Raw genomic sequence first — 22,808 nt, 5'->3', positions numbered from 1 at the left:
TGAAGTGGCATAATATGTCTTACGCAGAACTACGGAAGTTATTAACTGTGTTTTCTCAACGTTATACCGAAGGACTCCTTCTCCTAGCATATGTGGTCACTTCTCTCACATAGACTCTTGGTGAGATTGGATGTGTTCCCTATATGTCACAAATTAGATTACGACGCATGCAGACGTCAGAACTTTTCTCTCTGGCTGCAATCGCATTCTACGAAACAGAGGCGCATAGCCAACTATAACAAGCAAGTAATTTCTAACATGTGATTGAATAGGAGTGCTGAGTAATGAAACAGTAGGCACAATTTCCACGTTATAGTCATAAATTGCCTCAAATTACACGCACTTTAAAAAGTACACAGCCGGAGTCCCCTATTTAACGCTGCGAAAGCGTCTTCAAAACAGCAATTATCCTGCATTCAAACTTGAGAAAAGCGCCGGTGACACTTTTTGAAAGGGGTGAACGCGTTTCTTGAAGTACTGCGGGCTCGACCTTACACATTCCACACGAAAAAAAAAAATCTATCTTCGGTTCTCTTGTCCTCCGTCCGGTACTCCACACGAAATTCAAAAGTCAAACTGAGCAGAAAAAAAAATAGTAAAAACAAATGAATAACCTGTACCTAAAGAAATTATTGACAATATTGTGAAATATTTACCTGGACAAGCTTTCTTTTTTTTTCTTTATAAAGCCTGGCCGCATGGTCTTGGCATTATTCCTGGTTTCGACGTTTTACTTCGCTTAATTCCATATTTCGCCGTCGACTAACAAACCCAGAATTTATAATCAGAAAATCAACACAACTCACAGTAAACTGACTTAATAATTGACTAGTGGAAAACAAGTCGCGCACCTGGCGGTGAGCCACAAGCACGCAGGAGCAAAACAAAGGTGCTTTTTTCCTCTCGGGTCCACGTTTGCAATAAGTCTTTAAACATGAACGCTTATCTGTACGGCATTACTCGAAAAAATTTATAATGCATTCGAACATAAACCGACCCTACCTGACTGATTAATATGCAAGATATACATAAAAGCACTCTCATGCTAGGATGCCCCAAATATTTACCCGAGAATGCAAGGAAACGCTTAACACATCTGTGGAACGTGAAAGGAAATGGCCGGCAGTGCTAATGCAATGTTAAACGTAAAGGCTTAATAAGTGTTCAACTGGATTATTTAGATAGAACTTCACACATTTGTTTGCGAGAATAGCAAATAAGAAGAAAATAAAGGCTGCCTTAAAAATCGCCAGCCCTGCACGGTAGGCACCGCGCAGTCACAGCGAAAACTAGAAGAATGTCCTTTCAGAGCCTTTTCAAAACACTCATTGGGTAACTACTGCAAGCACACTTGCTTGGTATCCACTAGTGCATTAATAACAAGCTTTTGGGTAGCAGGCCGGCAATCGATATGCTATATTTTGTCATTCTTCTGAGAAGCGTGGTATCCGCTAAACACTTGCAAGGAATTTTGTGCCAATTGTTTATGCAGTAGCTGACAACGATGAGGAATTAAGCCTGAAGTGGGTATGCGCCACAGTTAACACGGAAACATGAACAAGCTTTTGTAATGGGTCGGAGCATTGGACGGCCCACTCATTACGCTTTTTTACTGTAAGACGACTGGTTGATATTTCACTGTTGTAAAACGCTTTATAAGTCGTAATAATGCGATTACTTTCCCGACATAAAGCCTGCCTAAGGCAAGTTTGACGACAACTCACAAGTACTAGTGTACCTTAGTGGTAGAATACTGGGTCGGCGCCCAGCCGACCCGGGTTCAAGCCCAATGGTGCCATTGGTGCTAGGTCATGCCCACCTAAGCCATACAAGCTCCGGCATAACTCAGTGGTAGAATATTCGACTGGAACCCAGCGGACCCGGTTTCAAATCATCTGTGTCATTGGTGCAAGGTTTTTTTTTATTTCGCGCGATGTGGTTACGGACACCGGCGGCGGCGGTGGACGACATGCAACTGCGCGTGACCCTAAAAGTGATCTCATAACAGCTTTCGCTATAAAAAAAATTGGCAGATCCCACGTACAGTGGGAATCGATGATATGCGAAGCACGAATGAGACAGGTTGATATGTCATTTTAGAATCAGCACAACGTTACAAGGTGGACGTAAATGATGCCGTACATGCTTCCGTGACATGATTATTATGTTTGGATGTGTCGTTTACATTCGTCACCTATTCACGTACATCACGTGATACCAAATTTAGTATATATGGAACTAGCAAAACGACCACGAGCACGTTATGAGCGTGGTTTGTTATGTTCTTACATAGCACGCGTGTCAAGATTATGTTGTGCCCAGTCATATATTTTCGTCATCCATTGACGTCACTTAACAGCAAGTTTGGTATATGTGGACCAGCAAAATGGCCGCGAGCGCATCATGAAGGGCCCAATATATATATGTATACTCTGATGTAGCGTTGACGTGTGCACACGCTGGCCACAGCGACGCTACCTTAGCAAAACGCGAGCATCCTGTAGTCTGACGCCAGGCGCAACCGGCGCGACCAGCGTCCGTCGGCGCGGCCTGACTACAACCGGTTCGAAATACGACATGCTGCATTTCCCATCGATGCGTTACCCAGACAACATCGCGTCTCCCCCTTTCGTTACGGAGGGACGCCAGACGCGCTGAAACGCGCATGCGTCAAAGCAACGCAGCGCGGCGCGCGCCTGCATCCGAGTATATGGCAGGACCAGCGCTTGGCATCGCAACGCCGGCGTGCCGCGTCAAATTGAAGGCTGGCGAGCACGCGCACCACGTCACGTCGAAATGTATTGGCGCCTCGACTGTGGCATGTAGCCTTGTTCTCACAACACGCACATCTCATGATTATCATGTTTTCACCAGACACATAGCTCCGTCATCCATTGATGTCACGTAATACCAAATTCGCCATGTGTGAAGCTAGCGAAATGGCCGGGAGCGCATCATGAGTGTGGCATGTAGTCATGTTGTTACATTTACGCATGTCGTGATTATCATGTTTGAATGTGTCATTTACCTATGTCGTCTGTTCGCGTCTCGTAATACCGAGTTTGGTAGATGTGAAGCTAGCAAAACGGCCGCGAGCGCCTCATGAGCGTAGCATGTAGTCATGTTGTTACGTGACATGCATCTCATCTTTACAATGTTTGCGACGGTATCATACCTTCGTGATCCATTCAAGTCCCGTAATACCAAATTTGGGCTAAGTGAAGCTATCAAAACGGCCGCCAGCGCATCATTAGCGTGGCATGTAGTCATGTTGTTACATGACACGCTTCTGAAGATTATCATATTTGCACCAGTCACATACCTTCGTCATACATTCACATATCGTAATACCAAATTTGGTATATTCGGCGTCATCAAAACAGCCGCGAGCGCATCATGAGCTTGGCATGTAATCATGTTGTTACATGACACACATGTCATTATTTCCATGTTAGAATCTCTCGCTCGTGTTCACCATGCAATTATGTCATACCATAACAGTTTTGCAACATGCCATGTGAACTAAACCACCACAAGAGCTGCAGGACCTTGAAATGTAAATCATGACATTCATGACATCCACGTCATGATTTTTATGTTATGACTAGTCAACTATGTTCTTCATACAGTCATGTAATGCATACCAAGTTTAGTATCGATACCATTATCGAAACGACCAGGACAGCTAAACAGACAGACAGACAGACAGACAGACAGACAGACAGACAGACAGACAGACAGACAGACAGACAGACAGATAGACAGATAGATAGATAGATAGATAGATAGATAGATAGATAGATAGATAGATAGATAGATAGATAGATAGATAGATAGATAGATAGATAGATAGATAGATAGATAGATAGATAGATAGATAGATAGATAGATAGACAGACAGACAGACAGACAGACAGACAGACAGACAGACAGACAGACAGACAGACAGATAGATAGATAGATAGATAGATAGATAGATAGATAGATAGATAGATAGATAGATAGATAGATAGATAGATAGATAGATAGATAGATAGATAGATAGATAGATAGATAGATAGATAGATAGATAGATAGATGCGCTCATTGTGTGTGCAGTACGCACAAAAATGCTTTGCATTTGAAATAAAAAAAAACGGCAAATCACGTAATGACTAGTCTACTGTATTTCATCCGACTATCAAATTGTGGGCTTATATTGAGGATTATGTGTTTCTACAGATACAATGATACAATTGCTTTCTAAGCGGTAACCATGTTTGAAGCACTGTACATCATAATCGGATGTTTCACTTTTGACGCGTTACTTTTGAAGCTAGCTTATCCTTCTCACGACACCTTGAAGGACAGAGCACGCTTCACAGGCAGAATATTTTTTTTTTTTTACAGAACTGTACGGCAACGGTTTCTATGTCATGTAGCACATTTGAATGATTTCTTTTTCAATGGGGATTCAATTATAACCATTGGTAATAGGAATGATCTCACTCTTGGTACTTTAGAATGGAAAAATTACAACACAATAGAAAACAACAACCCATTATATACACACATATATGACATGATTGTCTGTGGAATCTCATATATATATATATATATATATATATATATATATGAGATCTAACAGACAGTAATGCCAAGAAATGTATAGGGGAAGCCGTGCTCACAGCTGGTTATTTTTTCATCCACTTTTCTTTCTTCTTATTTATATTCCATTGGTTATAATAACTTCCCCTGTACATTCCTCGTCATTACTGTCTGTTAGATCTCATTAATATTGTATCAAAACGGAAAAACGGACAACGAGCGGAAACACGGAAAAACGAGCCCTTAGGTATACACTTCTTTCCCTTACTATATATACATTATATATATATATATATATATATATATATATATATATATATATATATATATATATATATATATATATATATATATATATATATATATATATATATATATATATATATATATATATATATATATATATCTTTTCTATCTAATTTTCTACCATTTCCTGTCATGCTGAAAAAAAAACTCGCCCTGGCATATGCGGATCGGAGAAGTAGTTATCGAAACGTTATAATACGCAAAAGCGTTTGTGTTATCCAGGGGGTGCTTCAAACTTTGCGCATCCAGGCGAACCTGTGTCACGCTAATTGAATTATATAATACTACTCGTTTAGGAACTTTCTACCAAACAATATTGTCTTAATTTATAGGTGCTGACGATGGTAGTTTATTCATTTTGGTTCAATTTTCTTTCTTTTTCGCTTTGACGAAGAAGTGCACTATGGTGCATGTTTAGCGCTCTCTATTTATAGCACACATTTTATTTGTGAGTCATACAAGTACATCTTATATTTAACATGTTTCTATATAAAATAAATACAATACTTTTTGAGTGAATGAAGTAAAATTTGCTAAACTTTTGCGACAAAATTTGAGAAATAGCATTTGAACTCGTATAGATATTGTTATTTCATCTTTATTATACTTATTCATTGAATAAAGGAGAACCGTTGTCTTCAACGTCAAGCGAAAGCTTAATAAAGACGCCGTTGACTGAATTCTGAACGCGCGATTGGCCTAATTATCGCAACGCGCCGCTCCAAGTACAAATGAGCCACATATATTGTCCCACTGTATATTTTATCAGTAGAACATTCAGAAAGTTTCACAATTATAGTTTTTTTAGCGAGAAAAATATTCCACCTGAACGATCGCAAGGCAGTACGGAGCTTGCCTTGCCTCGCCTTCGTTGCATAGCACATCAGCGCGCGATTCTAGCCGGGGCTTTTTGGCAGTGAATATGGCAGGTAGTACAAGTTCTTGTCTCTTGTTTTAGTAATATTGCTTCATAGAACTTCAAAAATGGGCAACAGCCCTTATTTCATGGAATGGTGCATTCCCCCTTGGACAATAAGAGGGAAGGTTATATGAACCGCTTTTTAGTCCCAAGGGCAAGAATAACAACGCATTCGATGACCTGCAAGACATTATGTGGTTGGTTAGGGTTCTAATAGTTACAGCACATAGTCTTCATATTTTATTCATACAATTTAAGGGTAGTCTATCTAAGCTGTTTTTATTATGTTTCAGCTATAGGCCGATGCCTGCTCGCCTATTAATGGTATGTGTAATGAAATTATATTTTCTAGGCAAACACGTGGGAGGTGATTCGCTATCGTGCCCATTAATTACACTTTATTCGCTATGTCTGCTTGTCATATAAACTTCTTGTGCAACCTATTAATAGTCCTAGGGTCCTGAAAATGTTCAAAGCAAGTCACTCATACAGAAAGGGGGTTTTATTTGAAAAATTTTAGTACCTTCACACCATTACGAAAGAGAGAAAGAAAATGTTACATTCCCTTCAGATTGGTGACTGAAGTATGAGTTATGGTCCCAATCTCGAATCATTTCTAATTTCTAACGTGTCTAGGATACATCATTTCATCATCCACACCAAGGATAAACAATCACGCATTTGTGTGTACCCTAAACATCATAAATAGACCATAAGTACATTTCGTATATTGCGTATCCATGATTTGTGCAGGACGTAGCGGCCAGATACTGCACCAATGTGGCCAGTCCTGTTCTGGTGAGGGAGTGCGTTACCGGTGATGATCACCGGTGATCACCCCAGACCTTTTAGTGCAATTCCATCATCACGCCGATATCGTTTTTTAATCGGGTGGGAAATCGCGCGGCACCGGGCCTCTTGCACCACGGGCCTCTTTCACGCAAGGCTGATACTCTAACCACTAAGCCGTCGCTGCACGCGGGTTAGGGGGGAAACGAAAAAGAGACAGTTAGGTGGGCAGAGGAGATTAGAAAGTTTTTTGCGGGTATAAAGTTACAGCAGCAAACATTGGATTGATCTGACTGGCAGAACATGGGAGAGGCCTTTGTCTTGCAGGTGGCGTAGTCTGGTTGATATATATATATATATATATATATATATATATATATATATATATATATATATATATATATATATATATATATATATATATATATATATATATATATATATATATATATATATATATATGCGTGTGTGTGTGTTCTGAAGGATTCAGACACGTAACTATTCATTATATTAGGAATAATAATGATTGTAAATTATTAGCCGTAGATGTGCTACTAAATTTTGGGTGTGTTTCTTCTTACATCTTCACTTAAAGCGCCAAGGTGCGCTTAACAAAATAACATGCCATTGTGACGCTATTTATCAGACAAGCAGTATGAACACGTTGCGTACATCGGTTGTGATGGTAAAAACATTTATCAGATGAGAGACGCCTCACATAATGGTCAGAGTTGCTAGTCAGAGACGCCATCGGTCGAAACACCAGTATGGCTTTCTTGACCAACCCAGCCGGGCCTCCTCCCAGTCCTCTCTGGTGGCCTTCGTTTGGAGAATCAGAGCTGAACTTTTTGACAGCCCGACACAACGTAGCAGGTGTCGGCCACCTCATCAGAGAGTAGCTGACTGGAACTCGATACTGGTGTTTACTATTCTTAAAACAAATTTTCTTTTAAGGGTGACAGGATACCATCTTATGGTTCCAGGTCCTCAGAAGATAAATAGTGAGCGCGCAAGTTGGTAGTCGCACGTCAATATATCTTTTCTTCTTAGTGAATAAAAATTGGTCCTGCCATAGCGAGTCTCGACAACAAGGTTCGTCTTATGTACAGACTCTTACAGAATCAGAGTACGCTTTATCGACAAAAGCATAACTTTGTAGCTGATACAAAATGAACATTGGTGTTAAGCTGACTAAAAGTACACAACACGTTGAATGCGGTATTAACGCGATATCATAAATACTGTATTCTTTTCACATAAATTCCCGTATCGACATTGGTGTCGGCGTCATTGGTTGTGAGTAAACCATTGATGTCTTGTTTATGACGAAAAGTGAGAAAATGCAAATAAAATAAATAGTGAAACGCTTCGGTCCGAGTGAGAATCGAGCACGGGTTGTTCGCGTGGCAAACAGCTCCTCTACCCCAGAGGTATGCCACTGTTTAAAACATATTCTGCAAAAGCACGAAACGAATGCGATGTAGTGAAGGGTGTCCCTTTAACCCCCATGATGTTTCGTGTCACAGCGTAGAATTGCGCCAGGTGTGAAAGCATGTGAATTTCGAAACGGGTAGTTGTGTCCAAGACCCATTACAAAGCGTTTAAACATAGGTTCGCATGTGGCCTTTCAGACGGGTAGTCCGTCCTTCGCTGATTCGCGAAAGGAACAATTGTTGCATAGTGGGCACTGAACAGTAGCATATGCCAAAGATATTCCGTTACAGCCTGAAATAGTCAATGTTCCACGCAAAATCGTTTGTTTCCATACGGCACGTTTGAAACCTGCACCAACAACCGAACTGGGGCGAGCAGTTGAGAAATCAATGTGCAAAACTCCGATTACCACATCTCGTTCCACTCCTGAAGGTGAAACTCCAGCATCGTCCAAGTTTTTTCTCTAGCAAGTGTGGTTATCAAGGTAAACAGATTTTTTATATCACTCTAATAAATAACCTAATTCGAGCAAAGCAGGTTTTACGAATAAAGAAATTCGGATTTATTAAACGAACCTTGTTTCGCATGACGTGACAGCCACGTAAACAAAGTTTTGAATTTTATTTCGAGGATCTGAGAGAGAATAAATACAATCTATGTTCTTTCATAGGAATAAGTATAACACAAATAAGAATGGTTTCTTCACGAAAGTAGCTGAATTTTTACTACACGGTGATATACGAAATCTCGCATAGTTCTTATTGGTGTTTGGGAGCCTTAGCAGTGTTTACTTCGGATTTAGCAGCGTTGACGTCTAGTGGCACATTTCCCTGTTATGACTAACGCCCTTCATGACGATCTGATCGTAGTGGTAGCTCTATTAAGTAGCATACACTTGTACACGACGTATAGTGAGTCCTGCTCAAGGATGACTCCCACCTTCCCATAATAAACACTAACTGGAAATGCACTATTTAAAAGCGTCGTCAACTGAGGACAAAAATATCAAGGTGCGCCCTTGCCACAGTAGTCAGTGCCAGTGCACTCGAAGCTATAGGTGGTGGACGAACACCATTAGCTAACTTGGAAGCCGCCCTACGCTGGCTAGCAGACATCACACACTGACGAGAAAGGCAAATCACGCAACTGTGTCGTTACCGAATCTAATCGCCATGGAAGCTGCAGTTCACAGACAATAGTGTTTTCTACAATATTGCAGCCAAAGCCCCGTCACGCTGAGACTAATAAAACGCTCGCAGTTGTTGGTTCATAGCGCATAACCCGCAGCCTCCGAGAGCGGCTCCGGCCACGCGTCTTTTCTATAGTGTTGCTCGGGCCTTTTCACTCAGATGTGGTGAGCCCAATCAGAGAAAACAGTGTGACAGAGAAATGCGACAATTGCTGGAAGCTAAGCTTCTTTACAGAGCTTGGGACAATGTGACCATTCCACGGAATTTTAAACTGTTGACCCAACGATCATGCCACGGCTGGCCCTATAACGCGACGGTACGCGCATCGTATCTCCCCTCTGGTATCTCCATTATTTCTCACAGTTCTAGCAATGAACGCTGTGTGAATGCTAAGTGAGCATCGCAGAGCTAATTTTTTGTATTGATGGATGCTATGAGTGAATCTTAGGATAAAGCTAAAAGTTCGCGCGGTAAGACGCTGATGAAATTTAATTCGTTTGGAAACGCGCCGAAGGCCACAGCGGTGGTGCGACGGTGATTTTCAGGAGCTAATCGAGGAGGCCACGCACTGCTTCACTCTGTCTGACCCAGACGGCAACAGCATCCCGCGAACGAATATCACGGGGAGGGAAAATATACCTAATAAAACGCGCGTATATGGGGAACGTAGTGTTACGGCCATGCCACACTGACCAGGCCAGCCAAGCGCCCGTCGCAGAGCTATTTTTAGTGTGCATGTACGCTATCCAACCCTTGAGGTAAGGTCTCCACCTCGCAGTGTGTTAAGGCAGTGGCAAAACAGCAGTTTTCCTATTGAGAACGCAGTGGATAGAACGCGTGCGTAACGCGTAACAAAGGCACGTTGCTGCAGCTAATTGTGGAGTCCACAGCAATGATGAATTACTTCACGTTACCGTTCTCAAAAGGTAACACTACCCCGGTGACCAAGACCACTGTTAGAGAAAAGTGTGAGATGTAAAAAATTCTCTGTAAAGCACCCAGTCTCTGTGGCCGTGGCGCAGTAGATAGCGTGCCCGGCATCTGTCTTATTGGACCAAGGAGTCATGGTTGTGACGCCCGTAAATGGACATCTTTTTCTTTGCCATTTTATCATGCAAATTTTTCTGCATTCCTGCCGTGATGGAAATACGTCACCAAAGTCTCAGTGGATGCCACCATAAAACACTTTCATGTTAAAAAAGACTACAATAAAAAAATTGGTAATAGTAGTCGAACCTATGACTGCTCCGACCGTGATGATAGGTGGCGGGCGCTTCAATCCCTGCACATCAGTATTACTGCATCTGTCGACTTCCTTGGGTTAACATAGCGTTTTGTCACGCTGCCGAAGTGGATCATCATTGTGATCTAACTCCGTAGGTGCCTCAACAATTAAAGCTTGCCAAAAATTATACCATTTGCTTTTTCAAAACTAATTGAAATGGTTTTTATCAATTACTCACAGAATTGATTTGCCTCTCAAGTAATAACATGCTTAAGTTGTCATATCATCATCATCAGCAGCCTGACTACGTCCACTGCAGGACAAAGGCCTCTCCCATGTTCCGTCACATGTCTTTAACATAATTTTGAAATCGAACCAGAACCATCAACTTGTGCCTATAGTTTCACTTTTTAGACGACTTTTTTTTCTAATACTCGGAAACCAGAAAACAGTTTTCGACAGAAGGAAACTGGACGAAAAAGAAAAACTCAGTCATTTGTTGTGTCCCTAAAAAATAACGTAACGCAGTCTTTTTGTTCGTTTGGCGTTTCATTGTGTGCGCGGTGAATGTTGCACCAAGATATGAAAGTGCAAATCGCTATAGGAGAGAAAAAACAAGACTTTTGTCGGAAGCACACCACTTAGCTAAAGAAACCGTAATAAAAATAGCAGAGCAGCAGAGAAAACGATGAAAACTGCAGTTATTTTTCTCCTCGCCAAAAAAGACCGACTAGTTCGCGACGAGACGCAGTTCATCGTCGCATTCCATCTGGACCGCGCACGAAAATATAACCACGGGGCTCACCACCGTCTCCACGCTGCCGTGCCATATTCTCTATAGTACATACATACAAGCCGGTACACAAACATCACTCTCCGAGGAGGAGGAAAACGCAATCATTTGCAGAAGTGGGCCCAAGCACGACACACCATGAATGCGGCTCCGGAACAGGGCACGTACGCGCTCTTCTCAACCCTTTCCCCAATCTAATATGTTCGTTTACTTTTTTGCTTTTTCGTCCTGCATGTATTGCCAATCGTGCCACCATTTTTGCCCACTCATTTTCTTTTACTCTTTCGTGTATTATTTCCGAAATATTTTCATTTTTTTACACAACCACTTTACATGTCATCTCGCAGTCGCTCCATTTCTCCGGGAAACGTTCTCTTCCTACGCTCGCCGCTCTCAGGCTTTTTCCGTCCGTCGTTCGCACTCACTCTGTGCAATGCATCTCCACTGATCCCCACTCTCGTGCATTTTTTTTCTTTATTTACATTTCACCAACTTCCTTTTGTGTTTTTATCTTCGTATCCTTTGCCCGAGAAAGCCGAGAAGCTCGGGAAAGTGGATTGAACGATGCATTTCCGACAGAAACAACGTTCCAACCCGGTGGAGAACAATTTTTCTTTCCAGTCGGTGAGAGCGCGTGTATTTCTTTCCATTCGCTTAGATCTGCGAGTGCATATTTGATAAAGGTCTCTCCAGCCGCGACAGGTCCCGTCACAATTTGATTACTAACAGGAGCCCATTCCGCTGCTCTCTCACCGGATCATTCCTCGGAGCTTTGCTGGGACCAATCGGCCTTCCACTTTTTTCGAGGGGGCCCATTCTTTTTTTCTATTTTACTCTAAACGTGGTATTTTACTGCTTCCAACCTCTCTGTGTTTTTCTTTTCCTCCCTCTAAAGAAATTCTTGTATCTCGTTCAAACTTTACGGCAGACACGAAATACTATCTACGCGAGCGATCGACAGCAATTGGGCATAGAATGTGCAACCTTCGTGCCACTTTTAGGCAACCAGTACGCTTGAATTTTTACCACTGAATCCTGTTTGCTACATCTTCAGCGTCTCTCTCTCTCGCTCGCTTCCACACTATGTTGTTCGTTTTTTTTTTCTCCGACCTTCTCTACTGCCTGTCTTATAACGTACATTTATGTATTCGCATTGATAGCGTCTTCCAATCTCACGACCCGGCCCCCTTCTTTCTTTCCAGGTACAGTTTGTTCGGTGGATTTCCTGCACACTTGAGCGTAACTTGAGAGTCTCAGGTACTGCATTTTCTATGAACCCGCGGCAGCGGTGCTTCAATCACGTTGCCGTGCGTATGCACTTTGTCAGGGGCTCGAGCAGCGTTCAAGCGTCGCCAGATATCACGCACGAAAGAGGCAAAAAAAAACAGAAATACGAATCCAAAGATAAGTTCACGAATCTTTCAGACAGTTCTGATGGAAAGCCGACGTGCGCTGTGCAAGTATCGCAGTTATTATCGAGAAAAAGAGGCTGCACCTATCTCCGGAGACGTCGAAGCCCTATCTAAAGTAGTATATCTGTCGGCTGGCGTTCGCGAAACTGATCTAAAAGGGCAACGTGGAGGCTTGGTATTTCCGCAATGCCCGCTTGCGTAAGTAAAAACCTCCCTCGGCTTCCTCTCAGACCTTGTTAAGGCAGTAAGTCCAGGCCGGCAAGGGAACTTAGGGTCTGAGAAATACAGTATTTCTCTAGAACTGACTTTTATGCTCTCTCGGGGCAACTCGTTTTAAAAGAACTAGCTCGGGAGTGAAAGAAGTAGATGAGTGACGTTGACAGAAACACGCAGCACTCTCGTAGGTCTACTATAACTGAATATTTGGCATGGTACACCTGATTATTTAGAGTAACAAGCAAGAACAGCATGGTCACCGAGAACACTATTGCAGCATACCTGAAAGCCAAGCTTTCATTTCATGTACCCTTATGAGCTTCTTCCTAATAACAAGAAAAGAGGCATGAGTACTTCTTATATTTCTCTGCGAAGTTGTTGCATTGGATATATTACCTGCTACAAACGTACTCGATCGGCGCAAGACCAAGACGCAACTAGGTGTATCATGATTTTCTGCAATGTTGTCGAATGTACTGAACAGATATTATGTACTATTAACATAGTGAAACACAGTATGAAAGGTACACAAGTACTGACAATTATACAGTGTGGTTTCTTTTAGGCAATACCAATTGTTCTAAAAAAACTATGATGAGTAGGCACTTGTCTTCTTCGCCACCAATTTTCAGGCCAAAGCGGAAAAATTTTCACTTAGGAATAACTTAGGAATGAATAATTATTAAAAATACCTGAACAAAACCTTTTTTTAATAATTTAAGGGTGGATGTTTATGTATCAGAGTTGTTCTCCGTCAGAAATTATGGCGGGCGTAGTTTGAAAAATTGAAATTATCGCTCGTCGTTTCAGAAATCTTTCATCGAATTGCCAGACCACAGGTTTTGTAATTGTTTTGTAACTGTTGGTTTAAAAGCCAAAGTGACCCCATAAATTAATGCGAGACTTTTTCACGTGATCTTAAAGAGTTTTGGGACACAAATACTTGACAATTTTGAACTAAAAAGTGCAGATACAGCCAAAAATGTGTTGAGACAGATCAATCTGTCGCCACATCTGCCTAGTTGCCACAAGCATGTAGATATTAGTGTTGTAAGTTGTATCTGCAGCAATAATTTTCTCAAGCGCACCGTTTGCGCCTGCTTTTAGTCATTAAGCTGAATGCACTCGTAGTCCTCCCGTACAGTTACTGCAAGATGAAGACAGGAACTGATCAATGCGATACTCTTTCAGTATAGTGAAATGTGGCAAAGAGTAGCGCGTTCAGATCAACTGCCTTCATGCGGTCGTCCCTATAGATTCGGTAACCTTGTAATAGCTTGCCCTGCATTCTGATGAATTTATGGAATAAATGAAGTGAAATTCTTTCCAGCTGTTCCAAGTTCGTTAGCTATTCCATGTTCTCCCGGTGGGGATTATTATTCTTTCTTGAAAAATATTTGGTACTTCGAATATCTACAATTCAATTTCAGTACCGAATCGAATGATATGCTAATCCATACTTTATTTGAAATGATAAAATATTCGCACTGTGCTACTCTTCACACGTTCGATAATATTTCAAAACCTTTTTTTGGACTTATGGTTCAGCAGTTTTACGAAGAGGCAACGACACAAAACCTAGGCGTCCCGACATGGGATACCTGAGCTTATGTCACCATAGCTGCCTGAAGAATCAGCTTTAGCAGCCGATTCCACAAGCCTGTCTGCAGAAAACTGTCTTGTCATGAAGTCCGATGTATTTATTTATTTATTGGTTGATTGATTGTTTGATTGCTTAATCAATTGATTTTAAACCAACCAATGAAACGTTTAGGCTGTGAGGATCACCCGAAATAAAGCTTTGGACTAATTTCGCAAGCGGGACTTCTTTAACATGCACCCAAAGCTAAATGCACGAGTACTCCTTTCGTTTAGAAGGCAATACAAGAGAGTCACAGTGGCCGAGAGTTGAACTGGTGTCTTTTTGCATAATAATACACAATGGCATTCAGCCACCACAGTGGTCGTTCACTGCAGTGGACGAGTTGTATTCTGCACCATATATTCCGTTATGCAAAGTATTCGCATTACTGAACTGTACTCCACGCAGCGATCGCTTCACCCGCCGCACACCAAATCCCGCATTGAATTTCGTAGAGCCGCGCACCAGCCCGCGTGTCTCCTGATGAAGCGGAAGGCAGCCAACGACTCACCTCGCTCGCGGTTTCCAAATCCATCTCAATGGGTGAGGCAACCCGCCGGTCGCGATCATTTCTCATGTCGCAAACCGCATTCACTCCCGTCTCGTCCCGTATGCGCGAGCTCTCCATTCCGGCAGTGGGCGAGCACCGCCACACCCTGACCCACGTAATCGAGTGGCGCGCAGAACACGGGGAGCCCACTCGATCAACTATAGCATTTGGTACAACAGAGCTCCCACCAAGAATGCACTCACCGGGTGTTACAACCGTGCGTAACAAATTCAAATAGACTTGTTCGGCACGGCTCTCTGTCTCTTTGTCTCTCTCTCTACACCGCCTTTTTTTTTTCTTGGCACGTGACGACACTTCGACAGCCACATATTTCTTCCCGGCATCTCGTGGGGTGCACTGGGCCATCGAGCGTATAAATCCTCGGTAATGCGATGCTGTGGCGTCGCCGAACTGAGTAGAATGAAACAAGATACGAGCAAGCGCCTCTAGGCCAGAAAAAAGAAAGGGGCAACGAATCAGTTTATCGAGTTGCACCTGTCAAAAATGCTAAGCAAACAGCAACTGCTAAGGTTTACAACGCTGAGAAAATAGCTTTTTCAGAAGTAATCGAAGAGGGCACGCAATTTCCGAATAACTGGAGCATGTGTGTGGAAAGCATCTGGTACAAGTGGTGATAAAGGCGTCACTTTGTCTAAATATTCTGCGTGCAAGTGTATTCTTCGCACTTGAATAACTTATTTTGAAATGGCCCTTCATCCCCATCGAGGTGTGCAAATCACCTGCAACGTATTACGGTACTTCAAAGCTCTGAGTATTAGGAATTAGGTCTTTACTACAAAAGAAATTATTTACTGGACCTTCAATACTGCAATTTCTGATACACAAGCTTTAACGTGTGGGTGTATTATACCCAATGAATTCCAACCCTCGTCCTCAAAACATAGCTCGCATAATAGTTTTGTCACTTGACCCTCTCAGAAAAAAAAACACAGCTTCATCTTCCCGACCTAGACAAAATGACAAATAATATGTAATAATGAAAAAAAAATGGAGGGCGCCTCACACTAGGCAGATTTAGAATAGCGTACGCAAAACTTGCAAGCGCTGCGGGCGTAGCGTTTGCGCTCGTTACTCAACGGGAGCCCGCAGGCAGCCAGAACATGACGCATGCGCACCGCTAAAGCAAAGCTTCGTGTTGCGCTGCTTTGAAACTTTCTACTATTGCTAAGACACCCCGAAGGCAAAAGCCTGGGGTGCCGACTAATTAAGATTAAAGCGTCTCATCCAGTTCCGACAAGCAACTTGGCCCATCACGCCTGATTTTGAGGTTGTCAATCCTCATGTGCATTTCCATACTCTTTCGGCACACCACACAATGCACTAAAGCCTCGCTCAGCGTCTGACGTAGCACGTCCTTTCTTCATTACTCCATAGCCGCCAATAGGCTAAGACGAGCGCACGTCTGCACAGTCTCCAAGCACCCGGCGCCCATGAAGTCTGCTGTGCCAAAAGATCGACTTCCTTATGTTCATCATTATCCTTTTATTCTCATGCTCTCGCAAAGACGAAGAACGCGCGACTCACGAAAAAAGGTCTGGTGATAACTTTTGGGCCATTTGGTATCTTCGTTGTAATTTTCGTTCAATGCCTCGCTTTCATGAGACATTTAAGGCTTTCGCCTGAGCGAACAAGGCCTGCCGGGGTATGATACGGAAATGCGTTCCTCTGTGTATCTCCGGTATCGATCCCGAACATGAGCACAACTTCGCTACGTCACATATGAAACATATCCAACGATATCACACTACCTTACGAGAATAGTCGCTAGTCTCATGCATTGCCACATTTCTCTGGACGCGAAACCAAAAGAACGCTATTGGACTAAGAATTCGGTACACGTTAACGAACATCGGATGGTCAAAAAAGTTCATCGTACCCTCAACGACGCTTTGCTTAATAATAAGATGATTGAGCTGGCGTGAAAGCTTTGAGTGCCTTGTTATTCCTAACACTTCCGGCAGAATGTAAAAGTCCCGCCAAAAACGAAAAGTGGCAGATCCCAAGTACAGTGGGAATTGATGATATGCGACGCACGATGGACTAAGGTTCGAATCAGCACAACATTACGAGGCAGACGTAAACTATGGCGTACACGACTTCCATGTTACAATTATCATGCTTGCACTTGGCATTTGTGTTGGTCCTCCATTCACGTCACATAATACCAAACTTGGTATACGTTAAGCTAGCGAGACGGCCGCGAGCGCCTCATGAGCGTGGCATGTAGTCATGTTCTTACATGACACGCATGTCATCATTGTCATGCTTGCACCAACCACATATCTGCGTGAGCCATTCGCGTTAGGTAATACAAAATTTTATATATGTGAAGCTAGGGAACCAGCCACGAGTGCATCAGCGTGGCATGAAATCGTATTCTGTCATGACACGCATGTCATGATTACTATGTTTCCACCACTCATATACCTTCGTCATTCAATCACGTCACGTAGTACCGATATTTGTGCATATGAAACTAGCGAAACGGCCGCGAGTGCACCATGAGCTTGATGTGCAGTCATCTTACATGCATGTCATGATTTCAACGTTAGGGCCTGTCACTTATGTTGGCCAAGCAGACATGTCATGGCATTTATGTCATGCATATCAGAATTTTTATGTCATGACTTGTCTTTTATGCTCGTCATACAGTCATCTTATGACATACCAATTTTGATATGGATCGCATTATCTAAACGGCCAGGAAAGCTAAAAAATTGGCAGGTCCCACGTACAGTGGGAATCGATAATATGCGAAGCACGAATGAGGAAGCTTGATATGTCACTTTATAATCAGCTCAATGTTACGAGGTGGAGGTAAATAATGCCGTACAAGACTTCCGCGTCATGATTATTATGTTTGGATGTGTCGTTTACCTTCGTCATCTATTCGCATGACGTGATACCAAATTTAGTATATGTGGAGCTAGGGAAACGGTCGCCAGAACGCTATGAGCGTAATATGTTGTCATGTTCTTACATGACACGCGTGTCAGGACTACCATGTTTGCACCAGTCATATATTTCGTCATCCATTGACGTCACGTAGCACCGAATTTGATATACGTGGAGCTAGCAAAACGACCACGAGCACAATAATATGGGCCAAATATACTCCAATATAGCGTTGACGCGCGCGCACGCTGGGTAAAGCGATGCTACGTTAGCAAAACGCGAGAATTCTGACGCCAGTCTGACATATAGTCTGACGCCAGGCGCGACCGGTGAAGCCAGCGTTCGTCAACGCGCCCCGACGGCAACCGGCGCGAAATGCGACATGCTGCATTTCGTGCCGATGCGTTACCCAGACAACACAGCATCTCCCTCTTTTCGTGACGGAGGGACGCCAGACGCACTGAAACGCACATGCGTCAAAGCAACGCAGCGCGGCGCGGGCCTGCGAGTATATGGCCGGACCGGCGCCTGGCGTGGCAACGCCGGCGTGACGCGATGAAATGAACGCCGGCGAGCACGTGCACCACACACTCTAAGCCGAAATTCGGCAAAGTTGGACTAACTGCAGTCGTTAAACCAATGGACGAACGGTTCGTCCAACAGGGACTAAATGTGTGACAATGCGTGTCTTGCGCAAACGCCCGGCAATGAAGGGACCAACGGGGAGGGCAACTGCGCTGCGATCACCTCCTGACGATGCTGCACTGCAATGCTCGGCGTGGCCGGCGATCATGAAAACAGGTTATATCGGCTATACGCCACTGTGAAAGCGAAGCACTATGAAACGAATAGAAGATGTTATGAGAGGCAAGCAGTACAACACGCAGTCAGTGCACACAACAAGCGCCCTCGCGTTTTCACCATGCCGGCACGGGCGGGCCGAAACCAAGTGAAAATCGCCGTACACGGGCAATGCGGATAACTCGCTTCAATGTGCTGAATAAGTTCGAACTACGGTGAACACTGTTATGCCAGCGAGTCCTCGTCAAACGACCGTGCCTCTGAAAAAGGCAATCTGGGTCAAGGCCAGCCCGCAGTCTGCCTGGCGCGATCACCTCGACGGCGTGAACACGCGCGGCGCTCCTCGGGCCCACGTGCAGTGAGTCAGTTGCGCACGTGACAGCGAGCCGGCGTCCTCGTGTCAGGTGGTCTGACGCATGGCGCGGCGGCCCCCATTGGCGGAATCTGCCCGGACGACCCGCGGCGCTTCTGATTGGACACTTTGGTTGGACCCGGTGCAAATAAAAGAAGCCCTGCGGCGTGTCGCGATCGGCAGTCCTAGAGAGAGGAGTCCCCATGTCGGAGGGCCGACATGTGTGTGAGTCAGCGGTCTTAGGCGAAGGGCTGACCTATGTGTTAGAGAAGAGAGCTCGGCTCTTCGAGTCTCTGCCGGCCCCAGTGCCGAAATTGTAACGCCTCTGTATATATGCTGTACATAAACCTTGTTTAACTCACCGTCGTCTCGTCCGCTCGTCTCCTCAGCTCTGCGCAGAAGCAGTCGCGAGCTGAGAAACATACGCTACCAAACGGCTGGTGACCTTCCCGGCGGAGTTGAAAGCAGTGGCGCCTCCGGGGCCGTGTTGGCGTCGCCGTCTTTCGCAACAGTGGTGGCTTCGGCGGGATCGGTCCGTCGTTCTCAACAGTGGTGGCAGCGGTGGGATCGGCCGGCGTCAGCGACATCGATGCGGTGAGTGCCTGATGTTTTCCCCTCAGTTCACCAGACTACTCTAGCTCAGGTTGTAGTAGTTTAGAGAAGGGCTGTGTGAAGCATTAGAGTGAGCTTTGATCGTTTCAAGCAAAGTCGAAGTGCTTTGAAACCAAAGTTAATGCGGAGGGGGTAAACACGGGAGAGTGAAAAATTGCTTGCGCGTCTTGCTAGTTGACTTATAGTGGGTACGGCAAGTAAATTGTTAACAGGGGCAAACAGCAAGAGGCTAGTGTGAACGATGGAGAACCTTAAAGTGAAGGAACTCATCGAAATTTGTGAGGAACTCGGCATTACTTTGGGCCGTGCGAAACGAAAGCAAGCGATCCTTGAGATCATGAAGGATGAGGGAGTGTCGGCTGAGGAAGTCGATGAGGCCTGGGTGGATATTAAAGCACGCCGTGAGGAGGCTGAAAGGCGAGAAGTAGAAGCTCGCGAAGAAGCTGAAAGGCGCGAACGTCGCGAGGAGGCCGAGAGACAAGAGCGCCTAGAGTTGAAACGACTAGAATTGGCAATCCTACAGTGTTCGCAGGCGCCTAGCGTAGCTTCTCCGACGAGTCAGGTCAGCGGTATTAGAATTCGGGATCAACTGCCACCGTTCGTAGTAGGCGAGGACATGGCGAAGTATCTCGTCAAGTTTGAACACGTCTGTGAGCGAAACGCTTTGGAGCGGTCTCTTTGGGCGCAGAACCTGTTAGCTCTTCTTCCCGGCGAAGTGTCCGACGCATTAACTTGCTTGTCTAGGGAAGCGTTTGAGAGCTATGACGAGGTTAAGGAAGTGCTCTTGAGACGTTATAAGTTGTCACCCGAGGCTTTCAGGCAAAGGTTCCGGTATGCTGAAAAGGGGAATGAGTCACACGTTGACTTCGCGTTTCGTCTTAAAGCCGATTTAATTGAATGGCTCAAGGGCGAAGGTGTTTATGATGATCGCGATAAAGTGGTGGAATGCGTTGCACTGGAGCAGTTCTACCGCTGCATCGAGGATAATGTCAGACTTTGGCTGCAGGACAGACTTAGTGAAGTACAGCTAAACAAGGCAGCAGAGTTAGCTGAGGAGTATTATACTCGCCGAAAGTTGCACAGCAGGGCAGTGCGCGTTGAAAAAGATGAGAGAAAAGAGGGCTTTTCAAGGAAACCTGATCAACGGAAACCCGTTCCGCACCGTAATTTCAAAAAGGACCCATCTCTTACTAAGGACAGTGTAGGGGAAGGGCAAGCAGAAGCGGAGAAATCGAGTGAGGTTTCTACCACACAGGCATTTGAATCGGAAAACAAACGGAAGCCGCTAATCTGCTACAACTGTAAAAAGGAAGGGCACATCGCGAGAAACTGTCAGGAAAAGTTTGCCTTCGCAACGATCCGAGAATCAGAGAAAAACATTCGGTTGTTGGAGCCGTATCTCCAAGAAATTAGGGTGAATAAGAAAACGTGCCGAGCACTTAGAGACTCAGCGGCAACCATGGACGTTGTCCATCCTTCATTGGTGTCTCCGGATGACTTCACAGGAGAGTGCGCGTGGATCAGGCAGGTCGCCGAGGAGCAGAGTGTTCGCTTACCAATCGCCACCGTTGTCATTGAAGGCCCGTTCGGTAAGCTTTGCACCGAAGCAGCTGTGTCTGCCGCGCTGAACGATCGTTTTCCTTATCTTTTCTCCAACAACTCGGAGCAGCTTCTCAAAGAGCAGGGCAAATCGTTCTTCCCCAACTTAGCGTGCATGGCTCTCACGCGATCGCAAGCGCGGAAGCTATCGCGGCAGCTTGATCTGGTTCCATGCGGTGAACTCTCAAGTGACCTTGTCGGCGGGTCGACGGAACCCCAGAAAGGAAAGTTTCCGCATGAGTCATGGGAGCAGTCACGCGAGCGGCCCGTCGCCGACACGACCGGCGCGGTTTCCGGAGAAAGGGGAGACGACGTGGCGCCATTGAGTCAGAGCGAGAGGGTTGCAACGCTCTCGCCTGTAGCGGAAAGTTGGAGCGAGCTGCCGAGAGTTGATCGAGAGACGCTCATTGGAGAGCAACGTGAGGATTTCTCGATTGAAGCGCTAGTGGAAGGCCAAATTGAAGCGCGAGTGGAAAGCCAGAAAAACGCGGCAAAAGTGCTGTCGAAGGAGCACTACGAGAAATCGGGGAAGAAGCGCGCTTTTGAAGTTGATAATCAGGTAATGCGGCTGCAGCCACCCAAAAGGAACAAGCTTGAGGTTGATTGGGAAGGGCCCGCCACAGTATTATCGAAGCCTTGCGATACAACTTATGAGGTGCAAGTAGGAAGGCGGCAGAACAAAATTTACAACTTGATGAAACCCAATGTTCAACATCAAGCGGTCGTAAATCAGCTGTTGAAGGCTTCAGAGGAAGAGGGAGCAGAAAATTTGAGTTCTAGTGAGGTGATCGAAGGGGGATCGAAAGTAATTTGGGAGCAGATAAACCTAGAGCCTAGCTTAAGTGAAGGAGGACCTGAGAAAGAGGACCTGAGAAAGATTGGTTCCGAGTTTGAAGACGTGTTTTCGGACCGCCCCGGAAACATGAGGGTGATCGAACACGATATCGAGCTAAGCGGTGAGGAGTCAATCAGTAGCAAGCCGTATCGTTGTTCCCCTGTGCAACGTCGCAAGTGTGAGCCGCTCTTGGTGCCGCATAGGTATCGGCGCCTAAAAGTGGCCGGTTACTGAGGTGGAGCATGTTGCTCCACAGCGCAACTTTGACGTTCGCTAAAGAAAAAAAAAAAAGGGAAAGGTAAACGCTAATGCAGGTGCATTGAGCAGTGCGTTCCAGCTAGTAACTTCTCAACCTTTCGGTTTCTGGCTGGCGATTCGGGGCAAAATTTTGACCTCATCACGACCTGGGCTGAGCGCTCTCGTTCAGAGTGATCTCAAGGGGCCAACTTTATGTGGTATTCTAATTCGTTACGTTGTTGTACGTGGGAAAAAAAAATTGAGTTGTCATTTTAAGAGTCTTTTGTCCCACATGTGCCTCTTGATGTAGAGGGAACGAAATTCCGATAGACACGTAGATAGGTATATGTTGTTCTATACTTTGTCTGGTGTTCTGTTGGGTGACCGAGGGCA

This window comes from Rhipicephalus microplus, chromosome 5 (genome assembly GCF_043290135.1).
Source record: "Rhipicephalus microplus isolate Deutch F79 chromosome 5, USDA_Rmic, whole genome shotgun sequence".
Classification (NCBI taxonomy): Eukaryota; Metazoa; Arthropoda; class Arachnida; order Ixodida; family Ixodidae; genus Rhipicephalus; species Rhipicephalus microplus.
Note: the sequence above shows the minus strand (reverse complement) of the source record.